Source organism: Tamandua tetradactyla, chromosome 20 (assembly GCF_023851605.1).
Source record: "Tamandua tetradactyla isolate mTamTet1 chromosome 20, mTamTet1.pri, whole genome shotgun sequence".
NCBI lineage: Eukaryota > Metazoa > Chordata > Mammalia > Pilosa > Myrmecophagidae > Tamandua > Tamandua tetradactyla.
This window is the reverse complement of record NC_135346.1, coordinates 22,451,736-22,473,147: the sequence shown is the minus strand read 5'-3', so window position 1 is coordinate 22,473,147 and position 21,412 is coordinate 22,451,736. Positions and strand designations below refer to the sequence as shown.

At 41.5% G+C, this 21,412-nt stretch overlaps 1 long non-coding RNA gene across 2 annotated transcripts in view; it reads right to left on the bottom strand.

The window, feature by feature from the left end:
- LOC143663919 (uncharacterized) overlaps positions 1–21,412 on the bottom strand; it is a 458,967-nt gene that overhangs the window by 434,126 nt on the left and 3,429 nt on the right. For both annotated transcript variants that reach the window (XR_013166227.1, XR_013166228.1), the window contains exons 2-3: positions 2,876–3,358; positions 564–803 (exon numbers count right to left, since the gene is read on the bottom strand). This is a non-coding gene — a long non-coding RNA (uncharacterized LOC143663919). The remainder of the gene's footprint in view (positions 1–563; positions 804–2,875; positions 3,359–21,412) is intronic.

Genomic DNA, 21,412 nt, shown 5'->3' with positions numbered 1-21,412 from the left:
TCCTGCTATGAAAAGGGGGCAGAGAGCTGTATGGATAGACCAGAAAGATGCCTGTGACATATAAGAAACAGAATAGCATCCTCTCACTAATATTTATGTAAACACCACACACATGCACACACAATCAAGTATACTCACAAACACAAAACTCATGCACAAATGCACATCCATCTGGACCAAATGGTTAATATCAGTGAACAGGCAGGTGCACAGGAATGCGAGGGAGTCTTGTATAATGGTATACTTTCACTTTTTCTGTTAATCACCACATTATCTAAATTCTTAACAACAATCATGCATTAACTTAATTTTTAAAAAGCAAAGATTTTTTTTTAATCTGTAATAAAGATACTTCCATTTATAAGTAATAAAAATAAATAGTAAAGAAATAAAAATAAATAGTAAAGAGGGGAAACATAAAGGCCCACTCTGGGCCCTGGGAATCCTATCCAGATACCTGGTCATGCCATCTTTTCAGATTTTTCCAGGCACTGTCAATGGTCCCATCACTCTCTCACTGCTGCTTTCCCCTCAGCCTGCCATTCTACAGAGCCTTCTCTTACCTGGTCAGCTGTAGCCAGCCAGTGCCCTCAAAACTTCAAGTTAGAGAAGACAGATCAGAGAGCTGCCAACTTCAACTGATGTAAAAGATGGCATGGCTCATTTGAGAGGGAAAATCATGGTGGTGGTGGAGGTGGTAGAGATGGATGATGGAAGCAGCATTGGTCTTCAAAAAGCCCGCTTCTCCTTTGTGTCTGTATATTGTTCTGGAAGCTGAGAAATGGAATCGGACAGACCAAGACCTTAAGGAGAACAGTAAAAGCTTGTGGTCAGAACCTTATTCCAGATAGCCAAACGGCTAGGGGTAGGTGTCTGCTTATAACATGATATGCAGAATCGTATCTTCCAGTTAGGCTGTAATTCAGCAAATTCATGACCCGAGTGACTCGCAGAGGGAGAAAAGTCATTCTCCAGGGAGGAATTATTTGGCCATCTCGGCTTCCACTTGTTTATGTTTCCTTAGATATTTATAATTTATAAACAGCACAATATAGTGGTTGAGAGCATGAGATGAGAAGAGAGAGAACCCAGGTGGGATTCCCAACTCCACTGCTCTAAGTCTCAGTTTTCTCATTTCTAAAATGGGAATAGTAATAGTTCCCAGCTCTTATTTGGGGAGACTTAAATGAGATAATACAGGAAAGGGGCTTAGCACCCTATGTGGCACTCTGCATGTACGCAGTAAATGGTAATTGTTAGCATTTTAATAATAAGATTCAGGACAGTTATTGACTATACCTTACAGGATGAGAAAAACAAAGCTAATGAGCTGAGCAGCTCATTAACTATCACACATTTACCAGCTTACGTATCTCACACATAAACACAAATCTTGGCCCCTGGAATTAGAGGTCTTCCAGAAGACCTCTGTGTCCACCACAATCCTACGTGGTTAAGAAATTTCTGCATTTTAAAATTATCACCCTCGTCTAAAGTCATTCATTAAGATCCTACTTACATAGGCCCTTGTACTAGCTGCTATACAGATGGATCAAGACACATGAAATTCCTGTCTTCCATTCGTACAGGGCCTGGCCACCTTCAAATATTCCCAAAGCACTTACAGCAATCCTTTCTTTTCTTTTCTTTTTTTCTTTTTTCTTTTTTTAACCTCTGCTCCTTCCTTCCCCAGTTTAGTTGAGAGAAAAGTTTCTGGGGGTAAGAGGTTTAAACTGGTGGGCCATTAACAGCATAACAAAGCAAAAGGAATTTTCCAGGTCACCAGCCAATGACTTTAGAGTAGTATTTAAAATTCACTTGTTGAGATGGAGGGAATGAAGTTGGTCAGGAGAGGGTGGGGAAGGATTTCTCCCAGCTGATGGGGAACTAGGGATCGCCCTTTTTTATTGCCAGCAAAACCAGTAAACATCATACCACACTGCTTGGTTCGAGTGCCGATTTTTAATCATTGTATTTGCAATGCAAATCTCAGAAAGAAAAGGTCAGTCCACTGAATCCATAAATAGAAGGTTCTCTCCTTGGCTTCAGAGTTAAAGAACACCTGGACCCCTGCTCTGAATTCACCCATGTATTGCTAAAATATGACATACACATAAATTTCTTCTGTACCCACTGAACAGAAACACACAACACACACACGAAAACATATACACACCCTGCCTTATTCTAGCTCTGGGAAAGTTCAGCAGGAGAGGAGACTGGCCATGCAGTGTGTTTCTCCCATCCCATGTTTGCATTTTTTTAATTTATTTGTTGGCAGTCTGGGAGTCACTAGGGACAGCAGCTCCAGCTGTAGGCAGCAAAGCTGTTCTAGTAGAAATGTTCTTCCAGGGATCACATCTGCTGCTGAAGAAAGAATGGCCAGCAAAGAGTCCTGCTGAAATTTGGTAGCTAGGGCTTATCACCTGCTGCCCATCACCCTCCCCTTGAACCTCCAGTGTGCTTCTCCAGGAACTTTCTTAGCTCTATAGTCACTTCTGTTGGCCTTAAAATTCTTATGACCCATTGACCCTGGAGTCTTCCAGGGGCCCTGCTAAATTGCACAAGTCTGCTTGGGTAGTGGTTATACACATTTTTAGGTTTTTCTAGAACAATAGCTTCCAAACCTTTTTAAAAGCAGCAAAAACCCTTTCCAAAGGAAAGCATACTGTGAATAAAAGAATCTATGTATTTCTGGTTGATGCCAATCATGATGTTGCTTTGCTAAAAAGGGCCTCTCATTAAAAATTTGAAGAAAAAAAATCACTATTTTAAAATATCATTCTATTATTGCTTTAAGTAATTTTGTCAGTATAACAGTGTCCAAACTCTTTACTATGCCAATAAAACTCTTTTTGATCTAGCCCCTGCCTACCTTTTAAAACTGAGCTCCACACAGTTATTCCCAAGTTGTCCACTCTCTTTTTTTGGCTTTTCAAAAAGGGAATTTAATAAGTTGCTCGTTTACAGTTCTAAGGCTGAGAAAATGTCCCAATTAAAACAAGTCTATAGAAATGTCTAATCAAAGGCATCCAGGGAAAGATACCTTGGTTCAAGAAGGCCGATGAAGTTCAGGGTTTCTCTCTCAAGTGAGAAGGCACATGGCAAACACAGTCAGGGCTTCTCTCTCGGCTGGACAGGCACATGGCGAATACGGTGTCATCTGCTAGCTTGGTCTCCTGGCTTCCTGTTTCATGAAGCTCCCCGGGAGGTGTTTTCCTTCTTCATCTCCAAAGGTCGCTGGCTGGTGGACTCTCTGCTTCATGGTGCTGCAGCATTCTCTGCTCTCTCTGAGTCTCCTTGTCCACTCTCTTGATTTACTCTTTGTTTTTCTTAGAGCAGGTCTGCCACTAGTTTTCTGGGTAGAGACAGATAGGAAATAAACGTTTTGAGACCTCACATATCCAAAAGTGTCTGTACTTTCATTCTTTCTTCACATTTTGATTGACAGTTTTTCTAGGTTGCAAATCATTTTCTGCCACCACCACCTCTGCTCACCAACAAGCCTGGGCCTCTCCAGAGACCAGGTCTTTGAACTAGAAGTTTCCCTTTTGCATGGCACACGTACCCCCCATCCCAAGCCCCTTATGTAGTTAAAACCTTCTCATCATTCTCGTCAGGGACAGTTCCCTTCCCGACCACCCGCCCCTTCATAACAGGGATGATATCTGTTCTAGTTTGCTAGCTGCCAGAATGCAACACACCAGAGATGGATTGGCTTTCAATAAAAGGGGATTTATTTTGTTAGTTCTTCAGAGGAAAGGCAGCTAACTTGCATCTGAGGTTCTTTCTTACATGGGAAGGCTCAGGGTACTCAGCTGGCCTTCTCTCCAGGCCTCTGGGTTCCAACAACTTTCCCGGGGAGGTGATTCCTTTCTGCATCTCCAAAGGCCTGGGCTGAGCTGAGAGTGCTGAGATGAGGTATGCCGACCTGCTTGGGCTGTGCTATGTTGAGCTCTCTCATTTAAGCACCAGCCAGTTAAGTCAAATGTCATTCATTGCAGCAGGCACGCCTCCTAGCCGACTGCAGATGTAAATCAGCAACAGATGAGGTTCACATACCATTGGCTCACGTCCACAGCAACAGAACTAGGTGCCTTCACCTGGCCAAGTTGACAACTGAATCTAACTACCATAATATCTCTCCTAGGAACTCCCACAACACCTGATGCTAATGCTCTTGCTATACTTACTGCCCATTCACCTCTCTGTTCCTCTCCTACAGACCGAGAATACATTGTCATCATGCCACTTGATAAACATTAATAGAACAAAGGAATAAATAAATGGTTGTGATCATTTTTTTATTACAAGATGTTTTGGTTTGCTAAAGCTGCCAGAATGCAATATATCAGAAGTGGATCGACTTTAATAAAGGGGACATATTGAGTTAACAAGTTACAGTTCTAACGCCTTAAAGGCATCCAGAGAAAGTCCAAACTAAGGATCCCAGAGAAAGATATTTTGACTCCAAAGAAAGGCCAATGTCTGTCACATGGGAAGGCATGTGGCTGGAGTCTGCTGGTCTTTGTTCCCAATTCCATTGCCTCCAGCTTCTAATTCCATGGCTTCCACTGCAAGTGTCTGTGGGCCCTTAATTAGTTGTTCTGGGGCAAAACTCTGGGTTTCATCTCTCAGTTTAGCATCTCCTGGGGCTGGAGATTTCTTCTTTTCAGGTTCTGACTATTTCTGTGAGTCCTTGCTTAGCACCTGAGTTTTTGCTGTCTCAATCTCCAAACATCCATGTCTGTGTCAGCTCTTTTAGGGACTCCAGAACACTAATCAAGACCAACCTTGAAGGGGGAGAGTCACATCTCCATCTAATAAAAAGATCACACCCACAAATGGGTGTGCCACATCTCCTTGGAAGCAACCTAATCAAGAGATGCCACCCTACAATATTGGATCAGGATTAAAAGAACATGGCTTTTCTGGGGTACATAACAGTTGCAAACCAGCACACAAGATATAATCTATAATATATTTGACAAATGCCTTTCCCAGTTGTTACACACTCCAGATTTTGGGATAGAGAAGGAATGGTCCAGGGAAGAAATGCCACCTTGATACAAGGAGCATGGGAAGACCCTTATAATTTCTTGCTCAGTATCTGTCTTCTAGGAAGCCAGGGTCCAAGTCTGCCCTGCTCACTTCTGGTTACTAAAACCCAGCCCATTAGGGCAACTTAATATATAGCTGTTGAATGAGTGAGCTGATCCAGACGATGTGAATCCTATGCCATTGACTAAAAAAAAACTAAGGAAAAGTCCCTAAGCTATCTTTACCATCTTGGGAAGAAGGGAGGTTTAGAATGAAAATCCAAATCATCTCTTCCCACCCTGTACCATCTCCAATAGCAAATGAGAAACCTTTTCCAATTTTCTGTTCCAGGCATAAGCACTGCCCTTCTCTGAACACCTGGATTTAAAGCCCTAGAATTTTTTGGAGCTTCTCCTTCACAGTCTGCCTTTTTTCAGTCACCAAGTCCTGTTGCCTTTACAGCAGCTGTCATATTGACCCTCCTTTTCCATTCCTCTTGCTAGTACCCACATCAAAGCCCTCATCACCCCAAACCCAGGTCTTCACCTGGCTCCCTCCTGCACTCCAGGTCACCTTGCACCTCGGTCAGATTAATCTTGCTGAAGCACACTTTTCAGAGTGTCCATTCATTGACCAAAATCTCTTCAGCGGCCCCTAATTTACTTTCCATTGTCACGACTCTTCTTCTAGAATTACTTCTAATATGCTCTGTTTTCCCTCCCTACACAAGCCAGCTCGCTTATCTCACATATGCAACTCTGTGATTAGGCAAGATGCTTCCCTGTCTCAGAAACAACAGAGCAGACTTGTGCACATCTTGTGCATTCTCTTCTCTGGAATGTTCTCCCCTCCCCTCTCTTAATCTAATCCATCCTTCCAGGCCTGATTTAAATCTTTCCTGCTCCAAGAGGCCTTCACTGACAACACCAGGCTTTTAAGGCTGATCTCCCCAACCTTAAAATCCAAATAGTACTTATCATCTCTGCAGCCCATTTAGATGGGGATGGGTGCCTTATACCAGGCACTATACACTTCTCATAGGTTAGGTGGCTCTTTCCCAACTAACCTGGGTGCTCCTTAGAGCCAAAGATATAAGAACACCCTGTTCTTGCACTAGAGGACTCCTTAGAGTTCAACACATTATGGATTTCATCAGGGAATGAGAACTAGCTGCCTTCAACAACAGATGGACCTGGTTAAATCCCAGCCCTACCAATTACTGAGTGTGTGTATTTGAACATGTAATTCATTTAAACCTTCTGGGCCTCGGTACCTCATCTGTGAAATAGGGATAATACCAGTGCTACCTCAGGATCATCAAAGATTCAGTAAGGTACTAGGTAAAGCAATTTACACATTGCTTGATACATTACAAGTACTCAATATATGTTAGCTAGTGGTATAATAGATATCCCAATCACTGTTCTTGGAATTGAATTTTGACCTTGACTTTGTTTTAGACTTACTGCCACTGAATCAGCCTTGCAAATACTGATTCCCGGCCAGTCCTTACCTCTGTGTCCACCCTTGGCTGGTCAAAGTACACCCTGCAAGCAGTGACTTGGGGAAAGTTCTATCAAGCAGGGTCATCTCAGACCCCTCCTCGGCATTTCTTCTGTCCTCAGCCCTCCTAGATGCAACGTTGAATTGTTTTGGTGGCTTTGGCATTAAAAAAGCCTTTCTTTCTTCTACTTCTATTTTTATCATTAATAGTGTATTATATATATAAAAGCAATGCATCAATTAGTTCCATCCTCCTATCCATATTATCGACTGCCCCCTCCAACATGAAGGTAGAATGGGCGTAGCCCAAACACCTCTAAAAATAGAAGAAAGATCAAAGGTGATGGTGGAGTTATACAGAGAAGGTCAGGTTTAACAAATGAGTATGAGTGCTGAATCATTATTCTGATATTTCTTTTAGCCTCCAGTCCCTTAGAGTAGCTAGAATTAAAAACCTAAAATTGTGGAATTGTAACCCATACCAAGCTCTGAAATCTGTTCTACAACTAATTGTTGCAATGTACTTTGAAATTTATCGCTTTTACGTATACATGTTCTTTAAAGAGAAGGAGGAGTATAGCAGAGAGTATAGGGTTTAACAAATGAGTAGGACTGCCGAGTCATTATATTGATATTTCTGTGGGTCTCCAGCATCTTGGAGCAGCTAGAAGAAAAAACGAAAAATCATGGAACTGAAACCCACACCAAACTTTAAAATCTGTTCTATAACTACTTGTTAAAATGTACTTGGAGGGCAGGGTGACAGTGGCTCAGTGGCAGAATTCTCGCCTGCCCTCCTGGAGACCTGGGTTCAATTCCTGATGCCTGCCCATGTAAAAAAGAGTAAAATGTACTTGGGAAAAAAAAAAGATTCTAAAAAGAAAAAAGCAATACATGCTCACTATTTTTAAAAAAAGTAAGGAAGAGTGTAAAGTAAAGAGCAAAATCTTGCTCCCCACCCAAACCCATATTTCCGTTCTTCTGAAGTAACCAGTTATCAGTTCCTCACCTATATTTGTGAATTTCCAGAAGTCATCCATTTACTTAATCTGTCTTGAACACCCTTCAACATCCACACATGACAGACAGGTCAGCACAGAGTTCCCTGGTCGAGAAGGCCACAGTTAATTCCATCAATGCCCTGCTGATGGGCTTTTAGGTGCACATATCTCTGTGCGCACTGAAGTCTTTTGCTTTAAGCCCTCTAATTGCCAGACTAGGCCAAATCAGAGCAACTCTTCCAATTGGCTTCTCTCTCCTCTGGCCTCCATCTGCACACCAAGCTCAGTCCCTGGCCCCTCTGACTCACTGGTCAGCACCATGACCGCCTTCCACCTCACCTCAAAATAGAAGAAAGAGGTCACAGGACTGTCTCCTCGTGATCCTGCCCGATAGAAGCTCTCAGAGCCCATTTCTCTCTTTTTCTGGAACCACAGAGGGGAAATTCCGGGTATTTGGGGACGGAATTTCAGAAGCCGGTTGTGTTCTAAGGTAGCCCGAGGAAATCCCAGAGAAGGAAGGAAACACGTTTTTGGTTCATGAGACACAATGTCAGCTGTTTTCAGAGGGGCCGGGAGGGATGTGAGTGTGACAACAACAACAGTAGCTAAAGTGGGGTTTCGGGTGGTAGTGGGTGGAGACAAATGCAGGGCTTTCATCAGCAGTGACTTGGCACTATTGTCCCAGCCCACATCTGTCCCCTTACATGGTGTCCTTTTCAGGCCAAGGACAGGATGAAAAGGCAGGAACTGGGACCATTTACCCCCAGCTCAACCTGACTTCTGACTCATTCAGGACCCCAGTCAGCCACTACTGCACCCAGAAGGAGTCCTAGGGATCTGAGTTACTTACCTACACCTCTGTGGGCACCAACAAGTTACCAGACCATCCTAGGCTTCAGTTATTCCATTACCCAATCTATGAAATGACAGCACCGTCGGTCTCTGCCTCTTATCATCTGTGAGAGCAGAATGTACACCAAGTGCTTAACACAGGACCTGGTTTTACATAAGCAGTCAATAAATCTTTGATATTTGCTTCACTGATGTCTCCCTGTTGCCTAGCACAGAGCCCAACTCAGAGTAGGTGTATACTTAGAAAAAACTTCTTTTCACTGCAGGAATGAATAAACGACTTCTTCCTTTCTAAGGGGCAGACAGGAAAACTGTAAAATGGCCCCCAAGGTCTTGCCAACCTCAAATGTCACCCCATTTTCTTCTTTACAACTACAGTAGCTTAATGATAACATGGGACGTGGTTTGGTTTTTCACCCAAGGCTCTTCTCTCTCTTCTTCTCTCTCACAAGCTTCCTGGGAGAAAAAATACTCTATTCTCAAGAACCAACCAAACTGGGATACATAAGATGAATAAGTTCAGGGTTCGAGTCCTGGAATGCTGCCCTCAAAGTTTCTAAAGAGGAACTGAGAACCAGGACCATGGAATATCAGAGAAGGGAGGAAAGGAAATTCCTTTATTCATTCAGTAAATATTTAAGGCACTTCTGGGTCAGGAAGTGAATCCAAAAGCTTGCTGCTTGGCCTTGCTTCCTCAATTCTCTCAGCATGCCGGCATATGCCTTCACCCCTCAAAGTCTGGTCTTCATGTCTCAACTGAAATGGCACCTTTTAGGTAATCTCCAGGAAGCCCCCACTGTTAGGCAAGGTGCCCTTTCCTACATGCTTGTTCCTCACAACCTCTCTGGAACACCAAGTACTTGACTTCACCCTCCTGGAACCTCTCCTCCTCTGGCCTCTCTGGGTGACTGTACTCTTGTGGTATCCTCTTACCTCACTGAATATCCTTTGTAAGTTCCTGCTTCTCACCCCTGAACAGAAGCACTACTCCAACAATCCCATGCTCCTATTTTTATCCACTCTCATGTCTTCATGTCCCAACCTTTCCCAGGTTCCCAATCAGTTCTACATATCCACGTATTGAGACTGGACTCTCATCCAGATTCCAGCTCTGAATTCCAACGGCCTGCAAGACAATTCTCCCTGGATTGTGTTCCCTATCCCTCAAGATCAATACTTCTAGAACCACAGAATCCTTGAAGGATCAGCCTAACCACCTTGCTTTATAGCTAAGGAGACAAAGACACCAGTCAGCACAAATGAACAAAAAGCACACTTAGTTCTCTTCCCAACTTCCCTGATCCCAAAAGTACCATCTATCTGGCCACCACTCAAAAATGTGGAGTGATCATTTATTCTGCTTTCTCCTTCATCCCCCTGTAGTCAATCAGAGAATTTCCAGTGGATTCAAAACTGCTGTGTCTGTTATCCAGTGTTTTGTTTGCTTGTTTGTTGTTGTTGTTTCCTGTTCTGATTGCTTTATTTTTTATTTTTATTGAGATATGTTCACGCATCATACAGTCCATCCAAAGTATACAATCAGTAACTCACAATATCATCACATAATTGTTTGTTCATCACCATGATCATTTTTAGAAAAACTGCAATCTACCCAATTTTTTTCCCCTTTTCCCTTGCCCTATTATTTATTTATTTTTGTCTTTATCTTTTCACTCATCTGCCATACCCTGAACAAAGGAAGCATTAACCACAAGGTTTTTACAATCACATAGTCACACCAAGAATCAAGGCCCACAGCATACCAAAAAGAAAAAAAAAAGAGAATCAAGGCTACTGAAATATAGTTCAACAGTTTCAGGTATTTCCTTCTAGTATTCTAATATACTAAAAACTTTAAAAACAGCACATCTATATAATGCATAAGAATAACCTCTTAACTCTATTTGTAATCTCTCAGCTACTGAAACTTTACTTTGTCTCACTTCTCTCTTCCCCTTGTTGGTCCAAGAAGACTTTCTCAATCCCATGATACCAGGTCCCAGCTCATCCCTGGAAGTCATATCCCATGTTGCCAGGGAGATTTACACACCTGTGAGTCATGTCCCATGTTGCCAGAGAGATTTACACATGTCCCATGTACTAGGGAGGGCAGTGAGTTCACCTGCCAAGCTGGCTTAAAGAGAGAGGCCGCATCTGAGCAACAAAAGAGGCCCACTATGGGTGACTCTTAGGCAAAATTATAAGCAGACTTAGCTTCTTCTTTGCCAGAATAAGTTTCATAGGGGTGAGCCCCAAGATGGAGGGCTTGGTCTGTTAAATTGTTTGTGCCCAATGCTTGCTAGAATATCAGGAATTCCCCAGGTGGGGAAGTTCAATACTTCATCCTTTCTCCCCAGTCTCTCAAAGGGTCTTTGCAAATACTTTTTTATTCTCTGCCCAAACTACTTTGGGTTAGCATGCATCACACTAATTGTACAAACCAACAAGATCTCACTCCCTATTCAAGATTCCATGTAATTATGGTGTTCATAAACTGACCATACAAGTTAAATTAGATAGTGTGCTACCTACAATATAAATTTTGTGCCAAATAAACATCTCTTCCTTTGGTCTCACACAGAAGTTGAAGTTTTAAAATATAGACCATATCATTCTTTACCCTGTGTTCCAGTTTGCTAGCTGCTGGAATGTGATATACCAGAAACAGAATGGCTTTTAAAAGGGAGAATTTATTAAGTTGCAAGTTTACAGTTCTAAGGCCGAGAAAATGTCCCAATTAAAGCAGGTCTATAAAAATGTCCAATCTAAGGGTGGGCCACGGTGGCTCAGCAGGTAAGAGTGCTTGCCTGCCATGCCTGAGGACCCGGGTTCGATTCCTGGTGCCTGCCCATGTTAAAAAAAAAAAAAAAAAAGTCCAATCTAAGGCACCAGCAAAAGGTTACCTTGACTCATGGAGGCCAGTGAAGTTCAGGGTTTCTCTCTCAACTGGAAAGGCACATGGCAAACATGGCAACATCTGCTAGTTTTTTTCTCTAGGCTTCTTGTTTCATGAAGCTCCCCTGGGGGCGTTTTCCTTCTTTATCTCCAAAGGCCTCTGGCTGCGTGGGCTCTGGTAGTTCTTGTGGCTCTTGTCATTCTCTTTTGCTTTCTCCAAAATGCTTCCTCTTTCAAAGGATTCCAGTAAATTAATCAAGACCCACCTGGAATGGGTAGAGTCACATCTCCCTCTAATCCAAGGTTAATATCCACAATTGGGTGAGTCACATCTCCATGGAGATAATCTAATCAAAGGATTCCAACCTACATTGTTGCATATTAAAAGAAGTGAGGTTGAACGCAAATGTAAGGGAATAAATATAAATGAAAGCGGTTCTCTAGTAAATCTATAATAATATTACCATATTGAAGGTGAATATGATTGAAAGGGGTCGTATAGACCTATGTGCCACACTGATTAACTCTAGAAATATAAATGAGTTCTTGCAAGAACTACTTCAAAGGTATAATTCATGTACAAAGACTGTTTAAGTATAGGGGTGGGGGGAGAAACTACTACTGCATGCTATGGGCTATGTTTAACATGAAAATATCAGCAGTACCGCAGCAACACCAGGGGTAAATATGGGAGGAGGAACAAGAGTTAAGGGGAGGTTTCGATTTCCTATTTGGTGAGGGTGTATTGGTTATCTTTCTCTTGGGAACAATGAAATTATCTAAAATTAAGAGTGTTGATGGACTGGACTTTGGACATTATACACGATGTCTAATAAACGCAGGTGGCTGAAGGATGCACTGACTAAGAAGTAGATTGTCAAATGATGGTGTATACATATGATCGAATATTGCATTGCTACAAAAAGGAAAAAAGTCATGAGGCATGCAATGATGTGAACGAACCTGTGGGACATTTGGTGAGGCAAAATAAGCCAGAAATGAAAGAACAATTATTGTACAGTTTCCTTTAGAAAATGCTTAGAAGAAAACAGAGGCCTAGACTGTAAGCATTTATGGCAGACACATTTAGTCCAGAGCGGTAATTATTATTTCTGGATTTTGAAAGGCTGTTTTATATATCTATATCCTGGTATTTAGAAATAAGAACGAAGCCGATCAGGTCAGGATTAAAGTAATTCAGAACACAAAAGTAAGGAAGATATTGTCTGTATTTTAGAAATGCATCTACTCTTTGAAACCAAAGGAAGAAAGTTATTTTGTCCAGAACCTAAATTGTCTATCGCACATAATCTAACTTAACCTGTCTGGATAGCTTAAGACAGACATACAGGGAGCCCAGAAAAAGAATGAGGGCCTTCAATCCTGTTTAGTTTAATGTAATGCCTGGATACATCCAGAATATATTAAGCAGATAATCAAAAAATAATGGCAGAGTTCCTTGGGGATGGGAGAAAAAATATGGAACAATTAAACTTTACCATCAGGGAATCCTCTGATATTATGTCAAACATTAGGGACATCTGAATCAATAGGCCAAGCCCTTGATCTTGAGGCTTACTCTTGTGAAACTTATGTAGGTAGCAGAGAAGCTTAGCTCACCTATAGGTATACCTAAGAGTTACTTCTGGGCATAAAACTTCAGGGCAAAAAATTTCTCTTTTGTTGCTCAGATGTGGCCTCTCTCTATCTCTAAGCCCAACTCTGTAAGTGAAATCATTGCCCTCCCCCCTACATGGGATATGACATCCAGGGGTGAAAGTTTCCCTGGTGGCATGGGAGATGATTCCCAGGATGAGTCCAGCCCTGAAACTGTAGGATCAACAAATCCATCCTGAACAAAAGGGAAAAAAGAAGTGCAACTAATGAAGTATCAGTGACTGAGAGAGTTCAAACAGAGTTGAGAGGCTACTCTGGAGGTTGCTCTTATGCATTGCTGAATAACTTGCCAAACCCCACCAAAACCATTCCAGCCAATCCTAAAGATCACCTAAGGCAATATATAAATTCTACAAAGGTTCCATGTACTAGGGTAACTTTCCAGAACTTACAACCTCCGGATAGGTCCCTGGAACAAATAAGTCCTGAAACCTAGAGGGTCCAGGCTCTCCAGAATATCAGCTAGTTCCAACTCCCTACCCCATAGTGACAGACCCTCCCATCATGAAAAAGTTGGAATGGCCATAGCCCAAAAGAGCAAAGGTGATGGTAGAGTTATACAGAGAAGGGAGGGTTTAAAAACAAATATGATTGCTAAATCATTAAATTGATATTTCTTTTAGTCTCTAGTATCTTAGAGCAGCTAGAAGTAAAAACCTAAAATTGCAGAATTATAACAAATACAAAACTCTGAAGTCTGTTCTACAACTAATTGTTGTGCTGTGCTTTGAAATTTATTATTTTTTGTATATATGTTATTTTTCACAAAAAAAGAAAAAAAACTCAATTGCGATGATAAAAAAAATATTTATTCCTTCTAATCTCCTATATTCTGGAGCACCCAGAAGGAAAAATCTGAGATGATGGTATGGTAGCCCATGACAAACTCCAGGATCTCCCTGTAACTATTTGCTGAAGAGTACTTTGAAAACTATTGCTTTTTCCTTTCTTTGCTTTGTATATATGTTATACAAAAAAAAGAAGCTAAAAAGGGGTAGGGGGGCTTCAAAAAAGAGTTCCACCCTCCTGTGTAAGGTGAATGAGAAATAAATCCATGACACAGAGAGGAGCATCAAGGAAATTTGTTTGACCAACTTTGATACTTGATGAGAGAAGAAAAAGAAATCTTCCCTGAGAATTCATATCATAACTATGAACCAGCCTTCATATGAATTTGTGCACAAATCATGTTACCTGAACCCTATGTAGTCTGAAAAACCTCAAGCAGAAAATTTATTTTAAGGCGCTCCTAATAAGAATGTCGACAAAATTCTAAGAAATTTGAGCCCACAGTTAAAAATCACAAAGAAAAAAGGCATAAGAGTAAGAGCCAGCAGAAACAACTGAAGCATAATTAGACCCACAAAAACATGAGACAGAGAAGTTACCAAGTATAGAATATAAATAGGTGTATTAGGTAAAATTTAAGAAATAAATGAGAAGCTTAAATATGTGAGCCAGGAGCAAAAGACTATTAAAGGTAACCAAATCAATCTGAAAATAATGAATTAATTTAAAACTAGGATGCATTAAATAGCAGATTAGACACTGCTAAAGGCAGAATTTGTTTACCAGAAGATGGATGTGAAGAAATCTAGATTGTAACCCAGAGACACAACAAGATAAAGAATGTGAAGAACAACATATGAGATGCTGGAGGATAGAATGAGAAAGTCTAGTTGTATTGACAAAAGAAGATAAAGGAGAGAATAAAGAAGAGTAGATATTTGTGGAGAAAATGGCTTAGACTCAGGACTGGAGCAAGGTTGAGGCAAATGCAGTGCCTAAGACATAAAATTTAAGGAGACTCTCATTCAAAGAGCTGATTCTGAACTTTCACAATCTCAAGAATGAGTGCTTCCTTAAATTTTGTGTACAAGGTGCCTCATCAGCTTCTACTAGTGCTGGACCTCCTGAGAATTTTTCTGAATTTTTGTAAGACACCAAACCTGGGTCTAGGAATCCTAAGAAGGATGAATTAAAATAAATTTACTCCTATATACATCAGAGTAAAACTGCAGAAGACCAGAGACAGACACAGATCAATTACAAAGAAACTACAATTAGACCGACCACAGACTTCTCAGCAGCCCAATGGAAGCCTCAATTTAGGAGACTGTGATGAGACAGAATAATGGCAATCAAGATTCTAAAATGAGGGCAAAAGAAAGTCATATCCAAATCAACAAAAACTTAGAGAATTTACTATCAACAGACCCTACTGAAGGAAATTCTAAAGGATGAATTTCGGGCAGAAGAATGGCAATCTCAAGTGGAAGCTCTTATAAACAGGAACTGTGAATTATGAGATTGGTAGTTCTGTAGGTAAATTTGAACCACATTTGACTCAATAAAGAAACAATAATAACGTGTAATTTGTCCAGAAAAACCAAACAAGATAGAGCTTAAACACTGAATAACAACAGAATATATGGGGTTTGGGGAAACAGGTAGAGATTGAAGCTAGAGCAGTCTAAGCTCCTTGTACTATTTATGATGTTAAAAACTGTGATTACATTTTAAATATCTGAGGGATCCACTAAAGAATAGACAGAAAGACTGTAACTTCCAAGGTAATCATGCCAGTTTGAAAGGATGTATGTACCCTTGAAAAGTCATGTTTTAATCAAAATCCCATTTCATAAAGGCAGAATAATCCCTATTCAATACTATATGTTTGAATCTGTAATTAGATCATCTGCCCGGAGATGTAATCCAATCAAGAGTGGTTGTTAAACTGGATTGAGGGAAATGTGTCTCCACTCATTTGGGTGGGTCTTGATTAGTTTCTGGAGTCCTATAAAAGAGGGAACATTTTGAAGAATGAGGAGATTCAGAGAGAGCCAGAGAAGAATGACATAGCCATGAGAAGCAGAGAGGTCACTAGTCAGTGACCTTTGGAGATGAAGAAGGAAAACACCTCCCAGGGTGCTTCACGAAACAGGAAACCAGGAGAGAAAGCTAGCAGATGATGTCCTTCCAACCAAGAGAGAAACTGTGACTGCATTTGCCATGTGCCTTCTCAGATGAGAGAGACCCTGAAATTCATCAGCCTTCTTGAACCAAGGTATCTTTCCCTGGATGCCTTTGATTGGACATTTCTATAGATTTGTTTAAATTGGGACATTTTCTTGGCCTTAGAACTATAAACTAGCAACTCATTAAATTCCTCTTTTGGAAAACCATTTCATTTCTGGTATATTGCATTCCGGCAGCTAGCAAACTAGAACAGTAATCAATAGAAAAAAAGTTATTAAAAAACAAAATTCCATCCACAAGGAGACAAGAAAGTAGAAGATGGAAAAACAAAAATAAAATAGCACAAAATAAGATAGAAATAAATCTAACCAATTCAATAATTTTCAGTGTTATATAAACACAAACTAAAATGTACTACTTTCCATTGAAAAGACAAAGCCTGTCAGACTGGATAGAAAGCAAAATCCAGTTATATGCCTATTACAAGTAAAACAAGAGTCAGCTTAAGTGACTACTAAAGGTTCCCTCCTTCTTTATCCACCCAATGTGATTTTTCTACAAAGTCAAGCAGAACAAACTTGGTCATTTCAGGAGCATTAGATTAAGGAACTATTCGCTGCTACGTGGGCAGAGTGTAAGGAAACCACAAGGGATATACCAGTACCTTGGAACTATGGAAAACAGGGCTCTGTTATCACCCCAAGACCCAAAGGGGGAAATTACCACAACCAGTTCTTGTGCCCTCCAATTCATTCTCCACATTGTAGCCAGAATGAGCTTCTAAAAATGAGAATTAGATCTTATTCCCTGTTGGGGATTGTATCATGTCACCCACAAAAATAATGGACTTCTGAAGATGTTATTAATGTGTGCCCAAGGTGAATTAATATATAACTATATATATACATATATAATATATTATATTATGGGGAATTATATATAATTTCCTTATAAGCAAAGGAAATTGGACCCAGAAGAAGTCACAGGGAGCAGCCAGAAGCTAGAAGTCAACAGAACACAGAAGAGAAAGGAGATAATGCCATCATGTGCACTGCCATGTTACAGAAAAGCCAAGGGATCCCAAAGACTGCTGGCCAGTGAGAAGACACTGACCCTGGGAGGAAGCAAGCTCCCTAGCCTCTGAAACTGTAAGCCAATAAATTCCTGTTATTAAGCCAACCCATTTTATGGCACTTGTTTTAGCAGCTGGAAAACTAGGACATTCTCTAACATACATGCATACACATCAACAGCTGCAAGCCCCTGAGTAGCTTCCCATGGGCCTCAGGACAGATAAAACCACATATGCTTAACATAGTCTCCAAAGTCTTTCGTGACCTGCCAAGTCTTTCATGATCTGCCAAGCCCATTCCCTCCCATGATAGCTTTTGATTTTTCTGGGGGCCTGAACCACCTCATTCTTGGTTCGTTAGTCACACTGGCCTCTCATTTCCCTGGATTCACCATGTGGCCTCCTACCTCAGGACCTTTGCATATGCTGATCTATGCCTGGAATGTTTCTCGCTCTTTCTCCAAATCCACTTAACACCTACCATCCTTTAGCTCTCAGCTCAAATGTCATTTACTAGAGGAAATTTCCCCCTCACTATATACCTTTCATAGCATTATTGCCTCTCTTGCAAGTTTATAATTGTCATTATCTATTTATATTTGTACAATTATTTGATGAATGTCTATCCCACTACACTAGAAGCTTCATGAGGGTAAGTATGGCACCTGTTTTTGCTCATTGCTATACAGTGTCTGGCACCTGGCACCTAACAGAAGCACAAAGAAATACTGCATGAATGAGTGAATGAGCACAGCCTGACCAAGTGAAGGGCACTTTGTTCAGAAAAAAGTGTTTTATACCTTAAGCATCTTTGCTCAGTTTCATTACATAATTTGCATTCATTCATTTGCAGATATTTATTTACCATTTCTCTGTGTTGGAGAGAATCGAAGGCAGCTTCCTTCAAGGGCTTCTGAAATACACCCTGAGCTGTTTATATGTCAAGAAGGTGGTAGGATAGCCTCCAAGTCAGGGTGGGGGATGGCAGATGGGACAGGCATCTCAGAAAATCTGGTAGATGTTCAAGGTTAGAGGACGGAAGCCCCTCCCCATGCATGGCCATCAGGCCCAGAACAAAGGCAGATGGAATGTACAATCATCGTGAGCCTTTCCAAGGACCTCAAATGGCACTAAGGCCACAACCAAACACCTAAGTGACTAAACTCTAGGTATTTGGACTAATTGGTGCTAAAGGAACCGAGTTTTGTTGGTTCCAACCAATTACTAACCATAGAGAAAATCCTTTCTCCATTTGGGAAAGGAACCAAAATTAATCTATGGTACTAAAAGTCAAGATAGCAGTTATCTTCCTGGGTGGAGATGGGTTGGCTGGTGATTAGGGATGGAGAGGCAGGAGCAGGGCTTCCTGAACGTTGGCAATGATTTGTTTCTTGATGTGGGTGCTGGTTACATAGTTGTGTTTCCTTTGTGGAAATTCATTGAAATGTTTTTATACTACTGATCTACACACTTTTCTGAGTGAATTTATGCTGAATCACATGACATTGGCCTTTTGGTATATGAAAAGTGGCTGAATATTGGCAATTTCAAATGGTTTGACCTAATGTCCTGTTTTGTTTTGTTTGGGGAGGGGGGTGCACGGGCCAGGAATCAAACCTGGTCTCCCACATGGCAGGCGAGAATTCTACCACTGCACCACCCTTGTACCGCCCTGACCTAATGTTATACACCAATAAAAAATGATTACTTAAAAAAAAAAAAAGCCTACCCATTTGAACTGATTTACATGTCTCTGTAAAAACTGGTTTTGGAAAAGGGCCTCTGCCTTCCCAAGGCTCCCTGGCAGGTGTTGAACAGGCTGAGGAGGGTTGTAAATCTTTCTCTGGGCCTGAGGCTAGTGTGCTTGGCTGTGTGCTTGGCCAGGTGCTCCACAGAGCCCTGAGCTTTGGCCAGCAACTCTGCAGCCTGATGGGCTGAACGAGGCCTGGTGTCCTCAGGCAGAGGTGCACAACCTCAGCCACAGGCTCACGGCTGCTGTGTTCCTGGAACACACCATCCTCGCCTGCCCTGGAGTCTCTATTTATGGCTCCCTCCTACCTTGACATTTGCTTGGCTCCTGCTTCTCAGCCACAGACCTCCTCTCAAAGAGGCTTTCCCTGACCTCTCTCAAGGGGCCACCTCTTTCCCTCAGTCGGTCACACTGAGGGAAAAGTAAATTTCCTTTACTATTTCCTACGTACATTTGGTCAACACTGGAAATTATGTTATTGTTTGGGCGATAACATTTTATTTTCTACTTTCTTTCTTAGACTCTAAGCTGTATGAGGGCAGGGGGTTCCTCTAATTTAATCACTGCTGCATCCTCAGGGCCCAGCACAGTGCCTGGTATGTAGAAGATGCACAAATACTGGTTGAATGATTGAATGAATGAAGTGGCATGAATGGGGGCCAAGATGGGAAAAAAAGCCTAAAACACAAATGACAATTCAGAAAGAAGGGCAGCCCCCAGCCCTGCCATGGAGCATGAAGGCCAAAATCAGGCCTCAAAAAAAGTTGCTGACCCCTTTAGAGTCCAGACTGACACTTCTTCCCCCCAGAGCCCCAGGGCCCCAGAAGTCTATGAAGTGTTTATTGAGTCTATGGAGTTGGGATCATCATCCCCATTAGCTAAGATTGAGATTCCGACAGTCCAAATTCTTTCGACAATTACGTGGCAGTACCCAGGACAAAATCTGTCTACAGAGTTCACAGAGCCAGAGCTCACCAACCACTGTCTCATTTGAGTTTTCAATGTTACCAGGGGACTTCTGTGGTTTGAGAGCAAGGAGTAAGGGAGCTACTCCTTGGTCATTTTTTTGGATGTCTTCTCTTCCTGCTCACTGGACACAATGGCTGCCCTGGGTTCAGTCCCCACATCTGAAATGGATGGTATGCTTGCATTTTATGAACTTGATTTAATGCAACTTGAATTGTCTTATATATATATTCACAAAAATCTTGCTTCAGTTACCAAAGCTGATACAATGCAAATCAGACTTTATATTCATACCTATGAAGAAATCACTCTCAAATTACATGAGGTCTTCAGGAAGGCTTCTTTTGCATAACATTTGACTGCTCTGTTGTTAGGCAGAGTGAAACCCAAGGGCAGTGGAGGAAGGTTAGAAAAGAGGCCAGTGACCTCTATTGCCATAATCAAGTTGAAATCTTAAAAATATCCCTATTACCCAGATCAATCAGAGGACCACCCTCAACAGCTGGGCACCTGGCTCTGGGGTTACTTGACAAGTGTCTTCCCACTTAGTGCTCACAACAAACCTTGACGAGATTAAGGATTGCACAAAGTCACCAAGTACTTAACCCCTCCCCCAAGTACTGATACAAGAGAACATTCAGTGTACAAATTCAACATTATTACACACTATCTGCTATCCCCGACATTCTTCAGGCATCTATTTTGGTCATGGTTAAAATCAACCCTTTTGTCAACCTTTAAAATACCTAGCTACAGATTGGAAATACTACAACTCTTGCCCTACAAAGATTGCACTAAAGCAGTGATGACAGTTGCAGTTAAACTCTTTTCACCATTAATAAGGAAAAACTTTTTTTGCATTTAAGATTGTTTTTCTCTTTCTGAGAAACAGCTGGATGTGAATAATCATTAATGTTTATTAAGCACTTACAATGTGCCAGGCACTGTCCTAAACGGATTACCTCCATTCAATTTCCACTCAATCCTCTGCAGTAAGTACTACTATTAGTTTTCATACTACAGAGGGGGAAACTGAGGCACATGAAGTTTGAATAACTTGTCCAAGGCTACAGAGCTCATAAGGGTAGGAATTAACACCAACAGTCTGTGGCCAGTAACTGCACACCCGTCTTTCAGGCTCCTTAGCCCCCAAAGCTGAAACAGCTGAATATACAGAGCCAGAAAGCCTAGGAGCTCCTGCCCGAAGGTGTTCCAACCCCAGCTCTGACACGCCCTTTCTTCCTCGAAAAACTATGGTTTGCCTGGACTGTCTTCACTTGCTCCAGCACTCCCCAAGTCTCCTGTTTTCTTCTGGGCCTTCCAGCCCTGATTCAACCTGCTTCATTCTACAGATCTGAGCTCCAGGGAAACTTCTGCAGGGCCTGCATGCTGTGCCCCCTTCCTTTGCTCTCCATACTTTCCAATTCAGCACTAATGCTAACTGTAATTAAATCATTCTTTGTTCAATGGCCGTTTCCCCTATATGACTATAAGCAGTGGCGGTTCCAGAATTTTTATATTGAAGGTGTGGGCAGTCAATCTGTGGAGGGGGCAACACTTTACTTCCATTTTTTAGTACTTGATATAAGGATGAGAAATGTCAATTGAAAATAGGAAATTAGGGGGAAATCACAGCCCAAGCACACCCCAGCATAGGAGCATCACTACTGATGGTAA